This window comes from Triticum dicoccoides, chromosome 4B, assembly GCF_002162155.2.
Source record: "Triticum dicoccoides isolate Atlit2015 ecotype Zavitan chromosome 4B, WEW_v2.0, whole genome shotgun sequence".
Taxonomy (NCBI): domain Eukaryota; kingdom Viridiplantae; phylum Streptophyta; class Magnoliopsida; order Poales; family Poaceae; genus Triticum; species Triticum dicoccoides.
Window position 1 is genome coordinate 255,208,920 of NC_041387.1, and position 10,549 is coordinate 255,219,468.

Sequence of the window (10,549 nt, forward strand, 5' to 3'; positions counted from 1 at the left end):
CTGCTGTACACACACACTCATACAGATTCATGTTTCAGAAGGATTCAGTACAATCCAGGTCTCAGTCAACATAAATTCAGGTAAGCATCAAAGTTCAGTCCTACTAACACTGCTGCCGCATACGTACATTCAGACGGATCTAGTACAAACAGGCTCCGCAATTCAGATACGTACATTTCTGGTATATATAGGCTAGCATTTTTAATATATAAAACAGAGTGCTTTCGTATGAAATGCATATGCACAGCACTAACATCCGACTATTCATATAAATTCAGAAAACTTAATCTTCAGTACATAAACGCATACAATATATGCATCACACTTTCTAGTAGCAATGTCACGCAGAAAATCATTATTGTCAATCTTCTGTACATAAGCACAAAATCATTACAAATTATGGAATTATAATCATCAGTGCATAAACAAAAACGCCAGTACTGGCAGCAGACATGTTCATCTGCATCATCTTGTGGTCCTTCTTTATCATCAAGATAATATCCATACAAATAACCTTTTTAAACATTTGGAGACGGGACATATAGCTCTGGGGCACACCACAGATTCTTGCTCATTCAGATAAAGGGCTTTTGCTGACTTGCACTATTATAATGGGATAGATAGATCATTCACTATGTGTTTGGAAAAGAGCAGCTATTTTGCGGGCAAAAGAATAAGAAATTAAGCAGAAACCTTTCTCGCGGAGTTCTGACGTGGTGAACTCCTTCCATAGATCCTACGGACAAAGATGAACACAAAGCTCTGTCGGTCCAGGAAACAGGCAGAGATCGGATTAAATGTGAGTAATTCAAAACAAACCAAGATCTTAGGCGACCGCGAGCACTCACCTCGGTCTTGTCGAGCTTGCCCTCATTCAGAACCTGGAAAACGGAGAACCCAGTGGGCGTCTCAAACAGCACCAACATCTCCAACCAAACAGCAACCCAACCCACCTGGATCGCTAGCACAGCCACACAACCAAATCAACTCAAAGACCAAAAAAATCAGAAAACAAAGTAGGGTGCCAGTGGCTGGGACGTTCCTTGTTCGTCCAGGTACACCTCGGTCAAACTAAAAAAACATGATAGGAGTAAGCCATTGCCCAGCAAACTTAACTCGAGGGAGAGATTAGAACAGCTCCGTGCAAAGGTAAAAAAGATAAAACAAGAACAGTGTCAGTCATGAACAGAGAGCGTCAAGGAATAGATAGACCAGCATGGAAGAGACCTTCACACAAAATAAATAACTCACCCACGTACATTTGCTTCCCACAATACCTGCAAACTGAAGGAACGCAAACAACAGATGGAAATATGGGGAGAAGAGAGTGAGCAAGAGGGGATCTGGAGGTAGGAGGAGAAACCAACCACGGCCCACGGGGCTCGTCAGCTAGATTCGGGCGTCGAGTTTGTGCCGAGGGCCAACGTCCCAGCCGCCGCCCATACGCCGGCCGAGCGAGTACCAGGGGCGAGGTAGCAGGAGTGGCGACGAGAGAGGAGATGAAAGCCCCACCATTCTTCCCCTGCTGCTCCTTGCGCCCCACGCCGACCTCTTCTCCGTCCCGCAATGCGTGCGGCGCCTAGAGCTCGGGGCTCGCTGCTCCCCGACCGGCGGCCTCCCGGCCCTCCCCTGCTCCTCCACCCTAGTGAGAAAACTCTACCTCATCGTGGCTTGTTGACACCGTGCTCCCCGTCGGCTGTGCTCCCCGCACGGGGGCTCACCAACGGGCGTCCCATGGCTCGCGGTGGCGGCGGGACCCTGACCTCTTGCGCGACACCCCGGCAGTGGTATGACCTCGCAGACGGAGGCTTCCGGGAGGAGAGAGGGGTGCCGGGCGCGGCGGCTGCGCGGATTGGGAGAAAGAAGCCCAGGATTTGTGTGGGGATTGAACGCGGCGTGGGACAAGGGCATGGGACGCACGTCCCTATGCACGTCGCGCACGGTGCAGGGCGATTTTTTATCTCCCGCTAGATGACCTGTCCAATAGACACGTGAAGAAAACAAGCCCACCTACCGCTGTGCGGGACCAACAGACAATGAGACCCACCCGTCATAGTGCAGGGGCGGGTGCCTACGCGTCAGTCAATCCCCTCTCTCCCCTCTAGCCAATCCGAGACGAGACAAAACCAGTGGATCTGCACGCGAAAGAAAACAGCAACCCATGGATTTCTGGGACCAGGATCCAACGCGGACCACCCGTCATTGTGGGTACAGGTAGTGGCAGGTGTGCAAATATTATACGATCTGCTCGCACCAACAGTTGACAATGCACCCACGACGCGCGGCACGCGCGAAGACGCTGTCCCGGCACCCGAAAACGGGTCATCCAGCCAATCAGGTAAGAGGCCGCGCCACAGGTCATCCTGCGCTGTGAACTCACCGCGGGGTGAAAATGAGAACCGAAAATTTCAGCGAAGATCCAACGTCAACCAAGACAAAAAAGACCGGTTTGACCAAGATCTGACGGACGAAATCGAAGCAAATCGAGGGAGCTTCTTGGAGACGAGTTGGGCAGCCTTCTTATAGGTTTTAAATTGCTTGACTTGTGCTAAGATAGCTAAAAACAGCCAAAGACTAAAATTAGGAAAAGGACAAGTTTTTATTTGGTCAAGTAGTCTAATCACCCCCCATCTAGACATACTTTCGATCCTACAAGTGGTATCAGAGATTTGGTCTTCATTTGTTTTGATTTTTCATAGATTTTGGTGGTCATAGCCTTGGTTTCACAACCTAGTAGAGTATGGCCTCTCGCGAGGAAAATTATCACCGTAGAGGTCCTTACTTTGATGGGACTAATTTTGCTAGTTGGAAACATAAGATGAAAATGCATATTCTTGAACCTAACCCCGCCGTTTGGGCTATTGTGTGTATTGGCTTGCAAGGTGAATTCTTTGATGCGAAAGAACCAAACCGTGAAGCTAGTGCGGAAGAGTTGAAGATGCTGCAATACAACGCTCAAGCTTGTGATATCCTCTTCAATGAATTGTGGCCCGAAGAATTCAACAAAATAAGCCATCTTGAGAATGCAAAGGAAATTTAGGACACTTTGATTGATATGCATGAAGGTACCGACGCCGTCAAGGAATCCAAGTTGGATGTGCTCCAAAGTCAGCTTGACAAGTTCAAAAAAAAGGATGGTGAAGGTGTCGCTGAAATGTACTCTAGGCTTGCTCTTATCACAAATGAGATTGCGGGCTTAGGAAGTGAAGAGATGACCGACAAATTCATCATCAAGAAGATCCTAAGAGCTTTGGACGGAAAATATGATACCGTGTGCACATTGATCCAAATGATGCCCAATTACAAAGATCTCAAGCCAACGGAAGTCATTGGAAGAATTATTGCTCATGAGATGTCACTTAAGGATAAGAAGGAACTTCACAACAAGTCAAGTGGTGCTTACAAAGCCTCATGTGAAGCCCCCACATCATCAAGTGAGAAACAAACCTTCAATTAAGAATTGAGCTTAATGGTGAAGAACTTCAACAAGTTCTACAAGACTAGAAGGAAAGAAAGAAGTTCCAAGTCAAGGTCCTACAATGACAAAAGATCTTCTAGTCGAGAGCGCAATTGCTACAATTATGGGAGACCCGGACACTATTCCAAAGAGTGTATGGCACCCCACAAAAGAAGAGAAGAATCACCCAAGAGGAGAAGTAGAAGAGAAGAATCACCACCAAGAGAGAGAGGAGGAGTAGAGATGATCGTTATGAACGAAGAACATTCCGGAAAAGCAAGGATTCAGAAAGGAAGGACAAGTCATCAAGGAGCTACACAAAACGAAGACATCAAGCTCATGTTGGTGAATGGGTATCCGGCTCCGACTCCGACAATCACTCGGAGAGAAGCTATCACTCCGACTCCGAATATACTCAAGATGAAGGTGTTGTCGGTCTAGCACTTGTGTCAACCAACTGCTACGACATATTTGATTCACCAAATGAAGGACTTGGAAGATGGTTCATGGCTAAAGGCCCAAAGGTAACACACCCCGAGTATGTTGATTTCAATAGTGATGAAGATGACTTGCTAGGTGGTGATGATCTACTTGTTGCCAACTCTAGTGATGAATACTATGATGAAACGTCAAATAATCATGCTAATCAAGATAAAACGAATGATAGTGATAAGGAGAAGATTGAGCTTCTAACTAAAGAACTAGGCAATCTTAAGTTAGCTCATGAAACTATTTTAGAAGATCGTCGAGAACTTTTAAGGACTCATGAGAAGTTACGCTTTGAAAAGCTCAATCTTGAGCAAGAGCATGAGTTCTTAAAGGCAATCAATGATGATCTCCGTAAGAAAAGTTCTTCTTACATTGCCAAGCGTTTACTCTTATATACTTACATGCCTCAAGTCAAGTCCACTAACAAGAACAAGAAGGATTCTTCCTCTAGTAGTAACAATAATCATGCTAAATCAAATGTTGTTGCTTCTAGTAGTTCTCTTGATTCCACTAATGATTCTCTTGGCCAAGTTACACTTGAGCAAGAAAATAGCTTATTGAAGGGAATTATAGAGAAAGGTGTTTACAAAAGCCTTGCCGGGAGTAAGTAATTTGAGGAAATTGTACGCAAGCAAGGAAGGCACCGGAAGAACCAAGGTGTTGGTTTTGAATGATAGTTCAATGCCAATGGAGTTGAGTGGAAAGAAGATCAATACCCCAAGACGAAGTTTGTTCCTCAACAAGAGAAGTATGATCCTACTTCCTTCAAAGGGACACAAGCTCAAGATGATCTTCCACCACAAGACCACAAGCAAAAAGGCAAGGACAAGCTTTAAGAGGAAATTGATGCATTTCAAGAAGCTCCTAAGGCCTTGGTCAAGTGGGTTCCCAAGACTACGTCAAGTTCTACTTCATCAAGTACGACTACAACTCCAAGGATTCCCATCAAGATGATGTGGATCCCAAAGAAGAAGAACTAGAGAGTTCTTGAGGGTGACTCCGCCAACATATTTCACTCATATCATTTTGGAAACAACAAGTGCAATCAATTTCCACATCTTGCACTAGTTCAAGGAGTCACAAACACTACTAGGGAAAAGGCTAGCAGCAGCGCGGGTTTTTAGGCTAGCAGCAGCGCGGGTGGCCGCGCTACTAATAAGGCGCTACAGCTAACTCATAGTAGTAGCGCGGTCCTAACCCGCGCTACTACTGTTGACGATATCAGCAGCACTTTTTGGGAACGCGCTACTATTAACTAGCTGTAGCGATTTCGCCATCCCTCGCTGCTGCTATATCTTTCATCATTTTCCCATTCCAGTTCTCCTTTCAGATACTAGATACTAGGTACTGCTAGTAGATATCAAATTCATAAACCATTACTAGGTACGGTAGTACTCCCTTCGTTCCAAATTACTCGTCGTGGTTTTAGTTCAAACCACGACGAGTAATTTGGAACGAAGGGAGTACTAGATAACAATTTCATGCATAGCCAACATGCATCCTCAAGCAGTACAAGGTCATATCAACGGCCATCATCATATGTAGTTCTAGATGATATCGACGACGATCATCATATGTAGTTCTAGATGATATAGCCACACACACATATGTAGTTCTAGATGATATAGCCACACACACATATGTAGTTCTAGATGATATAGCCACACACACATATGTAGTTCTAGATGATATCGAAGACAATCATCATCCTCAAGCCTGGGCGGTTGGTGTTCCTGATAGTAATTAGGATGGCCTGTCCAACACGAAGATTCTTGCCATCGAGGAATTTCTTCCACCCAATCGAGTTTAAATGTGTGCGACCGTCCGTGTCCATGCGGTAAGTACAGGTTGTGACGGAGCCCCTTGCAGTAAGGCGTAGTCCAGCTGAGCCTTCTTCATCAGGCTCGATACCATAACTCACAGATATGCTCTTTGCCAATTTCTGAATAAGAAAAACATATCAATTAATAAGCATGTGATCGAACTCTACACTAAAACATATATATCATCGACTAGATTCCACACAACATACCATATCATTGGACTGTACACTAAGTAATTCACACTATTAATTTGCATTTGTAAGTATAACATACCATATCATGTCGATCAACCATGGTATTTGTCAAGCGGGTCACGAATGGCACCCCGACAAAGTCAGCACGTGGCGGAATTATGTCCCACAGGTTGCACACCTCCTCCTCACTCAGCCTTGTTCTTTGAGCTACGATGGCTTCATGAAGTGGGTCCTCATCATCTTCATCGAGTGGGTCCTCATTATCTTCATCATCTTCATCATCTTCGTCATCTTCATCATCTTCCACCAGGTTGAGATAAATGACAGCTAGCTTGTGTCTTTCTGCTCGGAAGTTGAAGCCGATCAACTCACCACCAGTAAGATGCATGCGAGCGACGAAACGGGCCCATCCATCTCCTCCAATCTGCAACATATTGCGTCCTTTCTCGACCTCCATAGTGTACGGCCCCCCAGGAGCCTCAAATGTCACAGTGTCTCCTGTCAGCTTGTTGAATTTCAATCTCACATTGCATGGGATGATCTGTGTAAAATAAGCAAAATGACACAATGCAGTAATGCCAACACTAAAAATAAAATAGTTATTACATTTCATCTAATTTCTTACCGCCGCATGACGAAAACTCGGCTGGAAGTAGATGCCGAACAGCTTGCTAGTTGCAAGGCTGCTGGCGCATCTTGACTTGCACAGTTGAAATAGTGGTGGTGGTGGTGGCGCCATTCTTCCTAAAGCAATATGAGCAAAGGATTAACGATCAACTAAATCAAAATGTCCTAAGTGAACTAAATCAACTAGCCTACTAAATCAACTAAATAAAAATGTTCTAAGTCAACTAAATCAACTAGCTTACTAAATCAACCAAATCAAAATGTTCTAAGTCAACTAAATCAACTAGCCTACTAAATCAACTAAATCAAAATGTTCTAAGTCAACTAAATCAACTAGCCTACTAAATCAACTAAATCAAAATGTTCTAAGTCAACTAAATCAACTAGCCTACTAAATCAACTAAATCAAAATGTTCTAAGTCAACTAAATCAACTAGCCTACTAAATCAACTAAATCAAAATGTTTTAAGTCAACTAAATCAACTAGCCTACTAAATCAACTAAATCAAAATGTTCTAAGTCAACTAAATTAACTAAATGAATTAGCCTACTAAATCAACTAAATCAAAATGTTCTAAGTAAACTAAATCAACTAGCCTACTAAGTCAACTAAATTATATCAACTAAATCAAAATGTTGCATATGAGCAGGAGGGAGAAGGAGGGGCGACTCGAGGAGGGAGAAGAGAGTAGGATGGAGGAGGAAGGCGGAGTGAGGAGGGGCCGGCCGGCGCGGCCAATTGAGGGAGGACGGAGGAGGAAGGCGGAGCGAGGAGGGGCCGGCCGGCGCGGCCAGTTGAGGGAGGATGGAGGAGGAAGGCGGAGCGAGGAGGGCCCGGCCAGCGGCGAGTGGAGAGGGAGGACGGAGGAGGAGGCCGGTACCGAGTCCAGCAAGGAGGAGGAGGTGACGGCGCGCGGCGCAGACGGAAGAGGGGCGACGGGGGCGCGCGGCGCAGACAGATCGGAGAGGATTGAGTGGCTATGTGTGTGAGTGGATCCGAATGGAGGAGATGAGGGAGATGAATGGCTTAGCAGCTCTTCAAGAAAAGACGCTACTGCTAAGCTACCTAGCAGCAGCGCCTTTCACAGTAAAGCGCTACTGCTATGTGTCAGCATGTAAAAATAGACTTTGTTCAATATATCAAAAACACATTGATCATCAACGATCTTTTTGTGTACAATCTGATTTGACAATATGAGTCCTCACTGGTTTAGTAACAGGTGAAGACTCATATTGCAGCCACAAATTCTACACATAGAGTTCAATGAAGATCAAGTGCTTGTCAAAGTGTGAGAAGTAACATATTTAAGGTGGTAGAAACTCTCTTCACGGAGCAAGGTGGGACTAAATTTTCGTAGGAAACTTAGTAGTAGCGCTTATCAGAGAAATGCGCTGCTACTATGCCACGTAGCAGTAGAGCGCATCACCTTAACGCATTGCTGCTATAACTACCCTCGCGGCGGCCTCGTAGGAATTATAGCAGCAGTGCGTCTTTGGGGTGACGCGCTACTGCTATATTTGTCTCAGCAGCGGGTTTCGTCTGTCCGCGCTACTGCTAGTTAGCAGCAGCGAGTTATTTTGGAGCGCGCTGCTGGTAAGATTCTGTGTATAGGCTTTTCCCTAGTAGTGAAACCCTCTTGTTGGTAAGACAAGGGACAAGGTAACATAATGCTTTCATAGAAATTATCTTGTGTGAGCATCACTCTATGTCTATGGATATCCTTGTTTGTTCCTTGTGGGACTAACCCGTGTAGGTATTGAAAGTGCAACTCACTCCAAGGGATTGCTCCAAATGATCTACATCAACATTGAGCATCCACATCTTCAAAACCTACATGAAGTCATCATCGACAAAACCCAAGGTTAGTTCATCCCTTTAAGGGGGGATCTCACATCTAGGGGGAGCTTAACTCTAAGAATTGAGTCAAAGCAACTCTAATGGTGTGAACACATCAATGCATTATGTAAAAGTGGTAACCCCACTTGAGCTTAAACGATGAGTATGACCTATGATCAAATGTTCTCATTTGACTCCTAAGTCAATATACTCATATATAGATGACCTAGTCATCGCCAATTGTTTGATAGATGCTAAAATTGTCTGTGCATGCTTTGTCACATATTTCATTTGCCATTTTATTGTGTGAGCATGTTGGTTGCATATTTTACTCATTCGAGGACATCCACTTGTTGTTTTGATTGATTGATTTCATTTTCTTTTGTCAAGTGGATGGACAAGAATGCCTAAGAACCTTCTCTAGCTATCTATGCTTTTCTCGTCTCAAACTCTATTCATGCTACATAACAAAATTTGATCAAGTCAGATTCGAAGCACTCTGTGTGAGGAGCACTCGGAGTCCCCGAATCGTCATAGACTTAAACTTCCAAAACTTCTTTCTGCGTTTTGGTTTGACCGATTCCTACATTTCGGTCATACTGATATCACTAAGTCGATCTAGGTTTTCAATCTCGGTGCAACCGATTTGAACTTTTCGGTCACACCGAGATGTTGTAACTGTATACAGTTATGCATCTTGGTGCCACCGAGTTGTTCCACTCGGTCACACCGACAGGGTCAGGCTATATATACTCACGGGCAAAAATTTGGAAATTTTCTCCAAACCCCTTCGCCCGCGCATAGCTCGCTCTGCCTCCAGGGTCTCTGGATCGTCCTCCTCGTCGCCAGCCGCCTCCAGTCACTGGTCTCCGCCGCCGTCAATGGAATTCATCCCCACCGTTGCCGCTGTAGCGAGTTCATCGCCAAGCTAGGGTATGGACTCGATCACAGTGCTATCCCCGTCCGATTCCTAGCACATTGTGTTCATCATGCTTCTTGCCACGATTGAAACTATTCTATCCAGTCAAAACAATCCATAGTTTAGTAGTGAATTGAAAATTTAGGGTTAGGTTCTCACCAAAACCATCTCGGACCCACAGAGTTGCAGAACTCGGTTTCACCGATTCGGTTAAGGCCATTGCACAAGTGATTCTCGGTCTGATCGAGAATTGCAAATCGGTGTGACTGAGTTCAGGACTTTGTGAAACCCTAGCAGTCTCAGTGCCACCGAACTGTGACTCGGTCTGACCGAGTTCACTAGTTTAGGTTCCAAAAGCTGCTTCGATATCACCGAGTTTGCAATCGGTTGATCCGAAATGCTTTCTGTGGAAAACTAAAACTAAGTTTTTGAATCATTCTTTTGCAAAAACCTCTATATTTTGTGATGCTCATCCACTCTATCTCATCTACATCTATTCACAGGGTCAGCAGTCAGTGTTTGCAACATGTCTGATCAAAGTGACAGCCAGAACAGGGAAGAGGAGCAGATTCAGATGAGTGAGGGCACTAGTCCTTCTAGTACCTCTGATGAGGGTAGCAGGAACACCCCAAGCAACTTACCCAAAGCTGCCACCAGGACCAGAAAGAAGAAAACCTCAGAATCTGAGGACGAAGACTATGTGGCAGTAGAGGATGAGACCACTTCCAAGAAGAAAGTGCTCAAAAAGGAGTATGGCACAGCTGCGGCCATTAAGACTGGTATGAAGATCAAAGTGCCTGCAAAGAGAACTCCCATGTCTAAAGCCAGAGCCTCTACTCAATTGGAATCTCAACCCAAAGAGGCTGCTGCAGAAGGGAAGAAAAGGAAGGAAAGGGTCACGAAGACCATGACCAGAGTTGTTGGAAAGCCTTTCATGATGGAAGAGGAAGAGGAAGAAGAGGTTGCTGCACCAGCACCCAAGGCTCAGAAGCTTATGGGTGATGCTATTAGGTCAGGGGCTGCATCATCAAAGCCCAAAGAAGCACCCAAAGCTGCCTCCAAACCAAAGACTGCACCAAAGAGGAATACCAGAAACATATCTGCTGCTGAGAAGAATAAGGCCCCAGTGCCTGAAACTGATGCTGAAAAAGAAGAAGATGAAGAGCATGTCCTAAGAAAGTTGAAGCCTAAGATTCCAGACCA

At 45.0% G+C, this 10,549-nt stretch overlaps 1 long non-coding RNA gene across 2 annotated transcripts; it reads right to left on the minus strand.

Moving 5' to 3' along the window:
* Nucleotides 1-240: 240 nt before the first annotated feature.
* Nucleotides 241-1,911, minus strand: LOC119295928. Of its 2 annotated transcripts, XR_005144506.1 has the most exons (3): nucleotides 849-1,911; nucleotides 694-762; nucleotides 241-603 (listed from the first exon to the last, which is right to left on the minus strand). It is a non-coding gene; the product is annotated as an uncharacterized LOC119295928 (long non-coding RNA). The 2 variants fall into 2 exon arrangements; XR_005144507.1 differs by having other exon boundaries at nucleotides 241-736.
* Nucleotides 1,912-10,549: the final 8,638 nt, after the last annotated feature.